The 11,199-nt window shown below is 32.5% G+C and overlaps 1 long non-coding RNA gene across 1 annotated transcript; it reads left to right on the forward strand.

The window, feature by feature from the left end:
* Positions 1–1,202: 1,202 nt before the first annotated feature.
* On the forward strand, positions 1,203–2,400 carry LOC134690448 (uncharacterized). The gene is made up of 2 exons (XR_010101934.1): positions 1,203–1,335; positions 2,042–2,400. It is a non-coding gene; the product is annotated as an uncharacterized LOC134690448 (long non-coding RNA).
* The last annotated feature ends 8,799 nt before the right edge of the window (positions 2,401–11,199 follow it).

Raw genomic sequence — 11,199 nt, forward strand, 5'->3', positions numbered from 1 at the left:
TAGCTATTACTAGCCAATTGAATCTGTTTTAAACGAGACGGTAACCAAACACGATCGAAAAACCTGTTTAACTAGTTTAAAAATAAGTTTCTTTAAACGAATTTTGTGCATCTTGCAAAAAAGGTTGTATTAAGAAGTCCATCTTTTCTATTTGATTTAGTTTACTGTGAATTAATTGAGTTAAATAAATTAGTAAAATAATTACTTGAAACGTATAAAAATTGGTCAAAAGAGTATGCTTAGTTGTTACAAATACCATTAACAATGCATTATTATTAATTTCCTAATGAGGTCTCAAAAAGGTGTGGCATCTATATGTAACATATGAGACCGTTCACCAGTGGCGAAGAGGATGATTTAGAGGGGCCAGGGGGCGCCCCCCTTTTGTGGGGAAACAAATTGGTTGATTATATAGGGAATCACTGAAGCATGACTTGAGCGGGGACCCTCTAAGACAGTCAGAGCCCCCCCCCCCCCCTCCCCCTTTGTGAAAATATCACAGTGGCGGATCGTGGACTTTCGAAAAGGGAGAGGGTTCTGTCAGAGAGACTCATATAACAGCAGGGGACCCGGCAGCTCAAAAGAAAAATACAAAATAGACAATCCCTGAAACGCCCATGTAACGACTGCGGAATCTGTATCATATAACGTTAAACAACAATGAAGAATATAAGATAATAAGATAATTTTTTTTTATTAACCAATCATGGTGCCCAAAATTTGAGCTATACAATCAAATGAATGAATTACAAAATAAAGCACAGAAAATGATTAGAAAGATAATTCAATTGATATCTGAATATTTTATCATTATATATATATACATAACAGAATTAGTTAAAATTACCTTTAAAATGTCTTTAAAAAATGTCCACTTTGCTAAAAATAATTTCCCCTTTCGTATCATACATAACCGATTGTCGCCAAGTCATTTTTACATACGGGTCTCTAGTATGTAACACAATACTATTCAATGTGTAACGTGTACACAGGGTAAGCGTGTCTATTTCTGTTTTAGAATAGGTTCGTTGCCAGTTTGATACCGGGTCTGAAATGTTCTATTTACAAAGTATATGTCGAATAATTCACCAAATAAGTATACCCATCAAATTATGTCAATGAACTAAAATATATAATACATCTGCTCTGACTTGCATTAACCAGTGCGTGAACCGGTGACAAAATATTACCTCCCCTGTAAACAGTGCGCTCTTATGACTAGAGGTAATCGGTAAAGATCAGCGGAAAATGTTGTACATTGTTTACGAGCTAGAAATGAGCTAACACAGACGAACTAAGACGTGTCAACGTAATGTGAATATGATAATGCACCAGGTAAATTATTAATTGTTAAGTTTATCACATCATCGTATTTTCATATGATAGGTAAATAAGTGAATTTTCGATTTTAAGTGTCGTCAGGGCTCAAACCTGTAATCTTGCCATCCTTTCATATTTTTTTTTAATACTAACCTACAGTCGGAACATCTTGATTTTCTCCCAATTTGTAAAGTTAATTATGCTGCTTGACATATATTTTTATTTGGGGGGAAAAAATTGATATGCAGTCAAATGTGGCAGTTTTTAATATTTGTTGCTATGTGAAATAAAGGGAAGTAAATTAAAGTAAAAGAAAGCGGGCTTTTTCAAATAGTAAACAATTTTATTCAGATGCATAGTATTTTGTCAAATGATAAAGAATATCGTAGAAACTTGCTAGAAATTCATCTAATTTATAAAAGATATACAACATGACATACTGAAATTTGAAAATGGGTAAAACCATCATACCTTGAACAAATTCAGTAAAAAAAAAGGGGGGGTGGTGGTAAATGCTACGAAATTTAGATTTTATTTATTTGTTGTCGATAGCCAAAAGATGATTTGACATGCAACTAACTACTTTTTCAATTTCATTGTAAAGTAAAATTGACTTTTTTTGGGGGGGGGTCTGTTAATTGTGGTCTGATATTTTCAGGTTCTCTTTGGATTGCCAAATAATATTATAATCATCTAATTAAATGTTCAAATTATTTTGCAGCGATGGTCTGTATGGAAGGAAGACTCATAAAACCCAACAGTTCCGGAAGGCCCTTTAAATAATTGCTTAACATCAATAGCGATGCCTTCAAGTGGTTGATTTAGCACAAGTTTAGCCAGGTTTTCCTTGTAATTGTGGCAGAAAAACCACTAGACAGTGTCATGCATTGAAAGGATATCAAACGGATATTTTATACAATGATTCTCATACATATGACAATCATATGCATAGGAATGTGGAGCTAGTGTCTTTCATGCAGCAATTTTTAATTTCCGATATAAACTCCGAAAAGACAAGAGCATAGAAATGTATACCAATGAGAAACATTCTTTGTGAATAAAATCATTCCAAAACTTAAATGTGTCATAAGTGTTGCATTATTTATCAGTAGAGATAATCAGATTCCAGTAAGATTGTCCAACTGATGGTTTTTGTTTGTAATGTTTTGTAAATCTTAGTTGTTTTGACAAGCTGGGCTGTACAGGTTGCCCGGCTGCCCTTTTCAGTGTGAGACAATATTTTGTTTATGACAAACAAAATGAATGATTCAAGACTGGAGCGGACCCCTTTTAGGCAGTTAGTGCGAATTCTTTAGGTTTCAACCTTTACATGCAATACGGGGGGAGGGGGGAGATTTTTGTTACCGAGTCAAATATTTTTCCTAATAATAATACATTGAGATTTAATATATACTTTGCTATTTGTAGTGTTTATATTTAAATATTGCCAAACAAAATTCATTTAATTTGGAATAATAATATTGTTTAAGAAAAACCCTTACCCCCTGTTCATCATAAAAGTTCATAATCTTCTGTAACACACGTGCATGGTTAATTCGGATCACATATTTTCTATTCCGATATTATAATAATTCGAAGGTTAATATCATTTACAATATCATTCAAAAATTTTCTGGGATTTTTGTTTACTATCAAAGCTGAACCTCGAGGTAACATTGTAGTAAAAAAAAATCCAATAAAAACGTTGAATGTAAATGATATGCACCTTTAAAATCTTATATTGTAGGACTCGTGTTGTTCAAACATAATGTGTAAGTTGATCAATTATGTTATGTTGATTTTGATAAACTTCACATTAGGTAATCGTATATTGATTACATTATATCGAGTTGTCCCAACGATATACTTGTCGGTGTGCTCGATCATACGAATTTACCGCCATTCATATAGACAAAATGACACAACTTTGAAAAATTCTTGTGACGAAACTACATTTCGGAACACGTTAAAAATTGGATACCCAGAGAGCTACATTATTAAGGTTTGATATATATTTTTTTCAAAAAAAAAGAAAAATATGCAGTCAAATGTGGCAGTTTTTTACACACCCCTATGTTGAACAATATGTTGTTCAATTAACAGCATGTTTGGCAATTAAAAAATCATATAGTAACAAATTTAGCTTTAACATATACTTTATTTATAGTGGTTGTATAAAAGTTATATAATGGTTTTGTGTTTTAAGAGATATTCATCCCTATGCATATCGGGTTTTATGCGTAAATTGTCTCTCCTGTTTTTAGACCTTTTCTATCTCTTTCATAAGAAGAGTGACTTTTCTATTGTTCTGGTGTCACTGGAAATCCCACTGTACAGATCAATTCATCTACTAGAATACATTAATCATATTTTATACAAATGATACAAATTTGTACAAATTCCAATTTGTCCTTGGCAACGGTCTAATTTTGTACCCTTGTCCTACTGGTACTTTTTGGTACCCTACAAGCTACGACTGGTTTCATACGGAAAAAATCATACTTGACAAACTACAACTTGTACAAGTCTTAAAGAACAGGCACCAACCTTGCCCTTTGTTGCATTACAATCATGAATGCAATTCCATAGTAGAGAATACTAACAGGCACCAGAGATGGGTTCAATTACTTTCAATGTAATTGATTTAATTACAATTACTTTGTCATTTGTACAATTAAATTAAATTAATGATTACATCATTTCTGAAAGTGTCTGTCGTGATTAAATTAATGATTACATTGACAAAGTAATCATGATTACATCTGATTACAATGAATTAAAAAAAAATTCTTGCCGCACCAGATGCGCATTTCGACAATCGTGACATGTCTCTTCAGTGATGCTCGTGACCAAAACATTAACTTATTTGACATAGATTGCTTTATCGTTTTTTGGCAATTCTTCTGCTCATTGGTAACCTTTAAAAATGTATTACTTTACTTTTAAAAATATTTTGTTTCTTGAATATTTAAGCATCTGTTCGATTTAACTATTATGTTCTTATGCATAAAAGACTGAGTTTTGTCACTTTTATTTATTTTATTCTTGGTTTATTTTTGCAATAAATACTTATTCATGATTCACGTCGTATTCCCATGAAATTTTCTTTTGAACGTAGAGTTCTAATCTATACAAACTTAGGCTGATGTGTAAAAAAACAGGAATGGTACAACTAGTAATTCGTATAAAAATGGTCGTCAAAAACACCGCTCGGGCAAAATGGGAAAAGGTTATCATCTGGATGAGAATTCAAATAGAATTAGGCGAAAAAGAACAATACATTGTACAATCAGACTTAGAAACTCATACAGAAAATGGTTTGTTAGTATGGAATGTAAAAAAGTGGTTTAAGTTAATAACTTTGTTATTTTGCCGAATAACTTTCCCTGTGTTCCAAGTATAAACAGTCTTTGACATTCATTGGTATGTAGAGAGTAAATCCGATATAGTTTCTGAAACATGTGCTAGCTTTGTAATCATATAGACCAAATCTACACGGAACAGACAGTAAATTCGGAATGAGGCCTGAGAAAGTTAACGTATATTATAGACTGAGAAATACATGCGAACTTGATTCGGCATAAATGAAATTAAAATCAATTCAGGTCCAGTTAAATTCTGATTAAAGACAGCCCCATGTATCCACTTCCGTATGTGGTCTGTTTCAAGATAAAATTTCTGTCCCTATCCAATATACCCTCATTTTCCAGTGTCATTCCAAATTTACTCGGAACGCCTCTATTACATAACCTACCAATTGTATTTATTGTTATTTTGTTCTCTCCCACACATGTAACATGCATGATCTATTTGTCACTGGACGTAAAGCAAACATAAATCAATCCTACAATTTACAACTGTCACTTGAAACTTTAGTTGTTAAAATTCAAATCATTGCCTCTAATTTTTTCTATTTTAAAGAAATCGACAAAGTTAAGAACATTTACGCAAAAAGAAATATCTACGTTACCGCTTGCTCATTATGGAAGTGGGGTAACATGAGACTAGTAAAAGTACAAGTATAAATAAAGCAAACAATTATATGGAACAACAGGTGGCTGTTATAATGATAAATGGAGATATGGGATATGTAATTTATAAGAAAGCAACATCTGGATCCAAGGGTCAGTGTTGATGACCGTACATTGACCTATGGTTTACTTTTTTAAACTGTTATGTGAATGGAGAGTTGTCTCATTGGCACTCACACCACATCTTCCTATATCTACCTAACGACATTAAAACATCAAAGTGTTTGTAGTAAAAGTATCACACCTACATTTCAGTCTCTAGTACATATTTGTTTAAGTCTTAAAACTTTTATTCTTCGGTAGAAAATTCAAACCATAATGAAATAAGGTGGTGCGGTAAAATTGCCAATTAATCAACTTTCTACCAAATACAAAATGACGGAAATATTAGTTTGATTACATTGCTACTTCATTTTAGATCTCCAACGAACTATTCCATTATATGAACTAGATATTCAAAAATATGTTTTGTCACCAAAATCCTAATAGGCACGTATCATCATAGTGTGTCACTTGTGTCCGTTCAATCGTTAATCCCGCACTTGGTATATATACAGGGTGTATACGGCTAATTATTTAGCACTACAGTCTTTTTGCTTCGGGTTTAAATTATGTACATGGTGTTACAACTTATATTAATGCTGCGTATATCTTCTGGATCTTCTTTATTTTTTGTTCATGACAGGTTGCTTGATTAGGCATTTTGATAAAATATAAAGGCACGCAGAGTTCAGACTCTGGCTTCCATCTCCTAAATGTGGAATTTCAAGCTGGAACCTTTATATTTCGCAGTTTGTTTTACTTATAGAGAATAAAATTGAGAAAGGAAATGGTGAATATGTCAAAGCGACAACCACCCGACCATAGAGCAAACAACAGCCGAAGGCAACCAATGGGTCTTCAATGTAGCGAGAATTCCCGCACCCGTAGGTGTCCTTCAGCTGGCCCCTAAAATATGCATAATAGTTCAGTGATAATGGACGTCATACTAAACTCCGAATTATACACAAGAAACTAAAATTTAAAATCATACAAGACTAACAAAGGCCAGAGGCTCCTGACTTGGGACAGGCGCAAAATTGCTGCGGGGTTAAACATGTTTATGAGGTCTCAACCCTCCCCCTATACCTCTAGCCAATGTAGAAAAGTAAAAGAATAACAATACGCACATTAAAATTCAGTTCAAGAGAAGTCCGAGTCCGATGTCAAAAGATGTAACAAAAGAAAATAAATAAAATGACAATAATACATAAATAACAACAGACTACTAGCAGTTAACTGACATGCCAGCTCCAGACCTCAATTAAACTGATTGAAAGATTATGTCTTCATCATATGAATATCAGGTACAATCCCTCCCGTTAGGGGTTTAGTATCATACTATCATAAAATATATGAGAAGAACATAACCCGTGTCATGCCAACAACTGTTTTTTTTAGAAATAAATGTGTTTAGTTCCGATGCAAAGACCCTATCAGTGAATCAATGTTAAAGCCAAAATATGCAATCTTTAATGACCTGACAACAGTATCGTAACTATATCCCCTTTTAATAAGTATATTTAAAGGTTTTGTTAGTTTTTGAGGAGAATACTGACATTTTTATGCTTTATAAAGAATATTTCCATAAAATTTTGGATGTGAAATACCTGAACGTATAAGATGTCTGCATGTTGAGTTATATTTACGAATTATTTCCTTATACCGGTGATAAAATTTAGTAAATGTTTTGACCAGTTTGTGATATCGAAAACCCTGGTGTAATAATTTTTCAGTAGTACATAAATTTCTCTCGCTAAAATCTAATACGTTGTTACATACACGAGCGAATCGTACAAGTTGAGATATATAAACACCATAAGATGGTGACAAGGGAACGTCACCATCTAAAAATGGATAATTAACAATAGGAAATGAAAAATCATCTCTTTTATCATAAATTTTTGTATTAAGCTTCCCGTTTATGATATAGATATCAAGACCGAGGAAAGGGCAGTGGTCATTGTTATCATTAGCTTTATTTAAAGTAAGTTCTACAGGATAAATTTCTTTAGTATACATACTGAAGTCGTCATTATTGAGATCTGATCTCAAGATTTGTTTTGTAAATAATTTCCCACAAATGACAGACATTTTGTGAAATGTTGCGTACAGTTTGCAATGTTTGTCTTGCTTGCTGAGCAACCAACTGACACATTAACACCACACAGAGTACGCTATACTTATGTATGTAGCAAATTAAGATGGTATGATACTAAACCCCTAACGGGAAGGATTGTGCCTGATGTTCATATGATGAAATCATAATCTTTCAGTCAGTTTAATTGAAGTCTGGAGCTGGCATGTCAGTTAACTGCAAGTAGTATGTTGTTATTTATGTATTATTGTCATTTTGTTTATTTTCTTTGGTTACATCTTCTGACATCAGACTCGGACTTCTCTTGAACTGAATTTTAATGTGCGTATTGTTATGCGTTTACTTTTCTACATTGGTTAGAGGTAAAGGGGGAGGGTTGAGATCTCACAAACATGTTTAACCCCGCCGCATTTTTGCGCCTGTCCCAAGTCAGGTAGCCTCTGGCCTTTGTTAGTCTTGTATTATTTTAATTTTAGTTTCTTGGGTACAATTTGGAAATTAGTATGGCGTTCATTATCACTGGACTAGTATATATTTGTTTAGGGGCCAGCTGATGGACGCCTCCGGGTGCGGGAATTTCTCGCTACATTGAAGACCTGTTGGTGACCTTCTGCTGTTGTTTTTTTATTTGGTCGGGTTGTTGTCTCTTTGACACATTCCCCATTTCCATTCTCAATTTTAATAAGGAATATGATCGAGTTCTGAAATTTCCTTTGAGTTTTGTTATTTTATTTTTTAGAATGTGTATTTTATCAGGATCATAATTTTCACTCATAATTTTCACAACTAACAGAATGTTCAACCTTTTTTGACTGGTGCATCAAATTTGTCTTTTATAAACAACTGTTTTCAAAATTATATTGTATCGTCCCTAACATGCATGAACTATTTGCCACTGAACGTTAAACGACCATCAAAACCTGAGCAATTATAAAACTGTTAACCGTAACAAATTTTTAAAGTACTCCATTTCTGCATGGATGAAGCGATGACACCACCATCAGTGTCTTAAAGGATGGAGTTAAAAACTCAGTTATTCAAATAAATCACACGTCAAATTTCTCGTGTTATCTCCACGTAAGCTTTACAAAAATATGAAGGTATTTTTCATGATTTTAATTAAATTTTAGAATTAATATATTATTTGAATAATCTTATTTAAAAAAAAATACGTGAGATACATAAGATTCAAGTGGAACCAACCAGTTTAAGCAAGTTTCAAGTATATATAAAAAAAGAAGATGTGGTATGATTGCCAATGAGACAACACTCCACAAGAGACCTAAATGACACAGAAATTAACAACTATAGGTCATCATACGGACTTTAATGATGAGAAAAGCCTATACCGCATAGTCAGATATTAAAGGCCCAACATGACAATGTAAAACAATTCAAACGAGAAAACTAACGGCCTTATTTCTGTAAAACAATAAACGAAAAACAAATATGTAACACATAAACTAGGTTGGTCCCCTCCGTAAAACATTCAGAATGCCTTTCGGAATATACAAATATTAACAAAGAATTTCAATAACGGCCGGGAAACAGTCTACACATAAACAAACCACAACCACTGAATAACAACATGCTTGTTTGGTGTGAAAATCAGACAAATCTAATGTTAATTCATTTGAGTGAAATTTCTATGTGCGGGACGAAATATTTTATATTGCATTACTAGGAAATTTACGACACCCGATAGGGGAAATAAAAATAAAATAAACACCATTCAGATTCCGACACATATTTTGTTTTCCATTTCTCTAAGTAGGAATAACGTTACATTCTGTATTCAATAACGTCACACGTTTTCAGCCAAATTCTAAGGGTATCAATCAACTTTGAAGCCATTTATCTCAAAAACAAGGATGGTGACATATAAGTTTCTATACGTGTATGGATTTAGTATGCAATCCTGGATATTATGTTAGTTTTTTGTTTTTCTCCGTATTTCAGAACATAGCATTCCATTGGAAAATCTAAAAAGGTATGCCGAAAAAAAGGCATTTCCCCTATATACCTAAGTAAATTTGTCGCAAAAATTGACGTTTTCTTATGAAAATACCAAGAAAACAAAAATGGTGACCCCCATTTTTATTACATATTCCGATGTAACGCGATTCAAAGAACACGTGTGCATAAAAGTTTGGAAATCGGGAGATATGCCATTTGGTATCGTGTTACCTTAACATAACTATAGTTCTTTCTAAAAAGGTTTTGTTTTACATATTTTAAAATGATAACTTCAAACTTGATCTATTTAATAAACTGCAAAAGTTCACTACACACTTACATGAACATTGTGTCACCCATAACACTTTATCATCATTGATCTCTGAATTATTTTTGACCTCAATTGAATATGGCATAATAAAGAGTTTGCTGTTTGTCTTCTGACCTCTTCCAGACTTTATATGTATTACAAGGTGCAGTTTTTGGAAGTTAAACTATGGATGAAATAAAGCTACCAGATAAAATTATGTAAAATTTTTATAGAATTGTTTAAACAAATTGTAAAAAAATACAATAACTATAAGTCAATGCATTTTACATTTCCAGGCCAAGACAAACCAAAATTTGCTTATTTTAAACAAGATATTTTGTTTGTGCTAATTTAAAATACATTGTCCTACAGCTATAGTCAATTGGAAATTGCAATAAAAACAAACCTTAGTTGGTTTCCTACCTGTCAATTCAAAGTTGACACTAATCACAATATTAACAAAACATTATAATTCAGGGTTAAAGTAAAGTATAATATTGCTTAAATATAACAGTTTTTTTTTTTATCAAATATATATATGTACATCTTTAAATTGTGAATAAATGTACATGTCTTTACTAAGGCCTTCTTAGGCTAATAATGACTTTTTAATATTGTAACAGTTTTTTTTTACTGAATTATTTAAATCAATTAAAATGCTTTATAAAGTAAGCCTACATGTAACTATCTTAACTTCTTGAATACGAATAACAAAAAGGTTCATTTATTGACCATATACACAGTTCAAGATTTTTTCATTGTAATCAGAATGTAATCAAAATGTAATCAGGATTACAGGGCATTTTGAAAAGTAATTGATTAAAATAATGTAATCAGAATTTTTGCTGATTAATGATTACAATGATTACTTGAAAAATTGTAATCAATTACAGCTGATTAACGATTACAATTACAATTACCCCAAGTCTGACAGGCACAAACATGTTTTTTATTACACTTGAAGTAATAATATCTTATATAAGAGACAACGATCTCAAATATCCTATCTCTAATAATCACCTACGTATCATGGCCATCGTCTCCGTAGACATTAGAAGAATGACAAAGAGCAGGAAATCGTCACCTGCTTATATTTATACCACAATGGTAGCCGTACCATTCTTGGAGGAGAGGTGTTCCAAAGAGCCGCATAGCCATAACTCGTATTAGAGCTTCCACTGAACACCCTTCACATTTGACCTGACACAAGGTTTACCCGCCAAATATCTTACTCTATTTTATGTTTTAGTAAAGTATATACAAATACATAAGATAAGGCTTCTGCCGAACTGTAACTAGGCTAAACTATCGAACCTAAGATACACAAGTTTTAGCTTTCTAAAGGACTACTTCGATCTATCCTAATTTAAGGTAAAATGTGCATATGGTTGTTGATTTAGTATTAGAAATGTGGTATTTCTAACTATTGATTGACATTATTTGGA

The sequence above is a fragment of the Mytilus trossulus genome, chromosome 11, assembly GCF_036588685.1.
Source record: "Mytilus trossulus isolate FHL-02 chromosome 11, PNRI_Mtr1.1.1.hap1, whole genome shotgun sequence".
Lineage (NCBI taxonomy): Eukaryota > Metazoa > Mollusca > Bivalvia > Mytilida > Mytilidae > Mytilus > Mytilus trossulus.